Source organism: Meleagris gallopavo, chromosome 1 (genome assembly GCF_000146605.3).
Source record: "Meleagris gallopavo isolate NT-WF06-2002-E0010 breed Aviagen turkey brand Nicholas breeding stock chromosome 1, Turkey_5.1, whole genome shotgun sequence".
In the NCBI taxonomy this organism is placed as follows: Eukaryota; Metazoa; Chordata; class Aves; order Galliformes; family Phasianidae; genus Meleagris; species Meleagris gallopavo.
The window spans coordinates 8,687,178-8,690,158 of record NC_015011.2 but is presented as its reverse complement, the minus strand read 5'-3'; the positions used below and the strand labels follow the sequence as shown (position 1 = coordinate 8,690,158).

Sequence of the window (2,981 nt, the reverse complement as noted above, 5' to 3'; positions counted from 1 at the left end):
TTTTTTTTTTTTTTGTATGGAAACATGATACACTGAGAAATCACTTACTTTGAGATCCATAAGTGTACAGCTTTGTGATGTATAGCTACAATAACAGCTTTCTGATAAGACGTGAAATCCTTCATTTTAGTAGATGACATGATTCTAGTGGGTGGCATCTAATTTGAAACAGGTTTATATCATCTATAATCTTTTGGAGGGGCTGAGAAAGCACAGCTATTTTATTATTTTATAGCCTACAGTTATACAAACAAGATATAAAACACACGGATTATTTTCTCTTTTGCTCATTGTAGAGTGATAGTACCTTTTTAGCTTTTGTTTCTGCCCCTTTAATTTTCTTACTCACTGCACACCTTGCAATCCCTTCCCTTCCCTTCCCTTCCCTTCCCTTCCCTTCCCTTCCCTTCCCTTCCCTTCCCTTTCCCTTCCCTTCCCTTCCCTTCCCTTCCTTTCCATTCTCTTTCCTTTCCTTTCCTTTTCCCTTCCTTTTCCCTGCCCTGCCCCTTTTCTCCTTTTCTCTTCTCCTTTTTTATTTTTCTCTCTTTTCCTTTTTCTTTTCTCTACACCTACTTTTAAATATTTTACGGGCAGAGTGCTTATAATATGTATTGTCACGGCACTTGTCTCTAGAGGTCAGCAATGAGTTCAATAATGAGATGCGAACCAGTGACTCTGTAAAACCCATTTCAGGTTATAAATGGCATGTTTTATTGAATCTAGTGTTAAAGGTTGTTAATGTATCAATTGGTGATGGTCAGGGTTAAACAAGCTTCAACATGAGCCCTCTCATGTTATCAAACTGTCAGTAACATATTTTTCCACCTTCTTTACTGAAGCCATGTTTGTGTATCACATCCATTTTACCATGGGTATTCTGCGGTTTAAACCCTTCAGGCCTGATCTGAATCTTTTATTAGTTTTGCACTGATATAATTCTGTTAAGCACAGTGGCATTCCTCTTGACATAGGCTTACTGGTGAGAATTTGGACCATGGGTTTTCAGCAGGAACCCCTGAAATCAAGTCAACGCCCAGTTGAAACATCTTGTTAAATCTTACTTCTTTCTTTGCAAACATAACAGTTTACTGATTTAATGAACTTGCAGTAATTATGCAAAACAGAAGGGAATAATTTCTGATGTGGTAACACTGTTTGCCAGGTAACGCTGATCTTTGCATAGTAACCGTGGTACTGCAGAAATAACCTGTGTACATGAATTTGGTCCAAAGACCTCCAGTTCAGGTGGTTTGAAAAGTGAACTGCAGAAATAACCTGTGTACATGAATTTGGTCCAAAGACCTCCAGTTCAGGTGGTTTGAAAAGTGAAAGATTTTTAGCATTGTTAAAATTGCACTTATTCAAAGTATATCTATTTAGGGGCATAAAATGCAGGTATGCAGAGAGATAGATTCTGTGTAAGGCCTGGATTTGGGTGGATTTTTTTTCTATAGTTTTCATATTCCCAAATTTACAGTGAATTAGGAAGTGAGGTTTCTAGTAGTCACTGGAAATTATCCTACATGCTTCTGGGCCTCCAGTATCGGAAGGCATATCTGACTACCTCATTTTTAATTTATTTGCTGCTCTTAATTGCATCTTCTTAAACGCATCTGAACAACTCCATTTTGTTTCCTTGATTTCTTCAACTTTACGTGGTTCTGCAGGAACGTACGAGCAATGGGCTCCCTGCAGCAAGTGGCATCTTTTTTCCTTTCAGCTTTTGTTTTCTCAGTGGACACAGTGTATCACATTCCATGAATTTAAGGTCTCCTGCAGTTCCCAGCATATTGCTGATACCAGGATAAATGTTAAGCACTAGTTAAAGATAGAGTACAATCTAAGTTCCCTTTTTTCTTTAAGTTAGATCAAATAAGACTGGTGGCAGACAAGTGAAGGGCTATTTAAGTCCGTTTGGGAAACAAATGATTCAAGGAGAGCAGAGCTGTTAAAATTGAAGCAAATTTATGCATCCTGGTGACTACATCAACCTTGTGGCTTTGCCTTTTCCTTAGGGAACAATAGGGAGTTTTGCAAGCAGCACAAGGAATACGTTGATTTGTAGGGGCAGAGAGCATTATGGATTTTGAATAAATCTTACGGAGATATTCACAGCAATATTTTATGTTTACTAAAGCATCCAGCAACTATGTCCCTGGAGGTTAAGTGACTCCACCAAAAGCAATGCAGATGTGGTTTTCTGTGGTGCTTTGAAAGTGCATTTGATATGAGAGCATAGATGTTCATGCTCAGCTGTTTTTGTTTTCCAACATCAAGTTTGTCATAATACCCTTTTATAAAAAATATGGAATTGCCACTGACATTTTCAGGCAGTGCTCAGCTTTACTGTGCTGAAGGTTGTTACAAAAGCAGAAGGAGCATAGATTTTTTTACATGCTTAGGTGAAATGGAGAAGAATTTCTGAAGAGAAAAAAGACAGCAGCCCCAATACTGCCTTAAAGTTTGTGCAGTCCTGTAGAGCCCTGTGGAAGAAAGTAAGAGTTGGGTTTTTTCCAAGCCTAACTATCTCCCACATTGAAACACAATGCAGTGTCCATTCTAATGGTATTTGAGAGGCTATAACAAAATTTTCCTGAGTCCATCACACTGGACACATGGCAATATCCAGAGAGGACTTTGTTGTTCCTGTGTTGATGTCACTGAAAACACTGTTGGTGAAAAGTCTATTGGAGTTGCCAACAATTGAAGGTGGGGGGAATCATCCCTTAGCAATGAGAGCAAAACAAACACCACATGAAGTGTGTGAAGGTAGGATGTCATGTGATGTACAGAACAGCACACTACACACGGGAATTGGTTTCATTTACAGTATGAAGGAGATAAATGGAGGAAAAGATTGAAAAGGAAGAAGTGTTAGGATTTTTTATGGTTTTTATTATGGAAGGTTTTTTGTGGAAGCCAGAATTGTACTGTGTTGCAACAGAAGCTTTATGAATGAATGCATAATGTACTATACCAAA

General features: G+C 38.3%; 1 protein-coding gene across 14 annotated transcripts in view; it reads left to right on the top strand.

Annotated features, from left to right (window-relative positions):
• Window positions 1–2,981, top strand: part of CELF2 (CUGBP Elav-like family member 2) — a 301,902-nt gene that overhangs the window by 222,095 nt on the left and 76,826 nt on the right. The window lies entirely within an intron of this gene.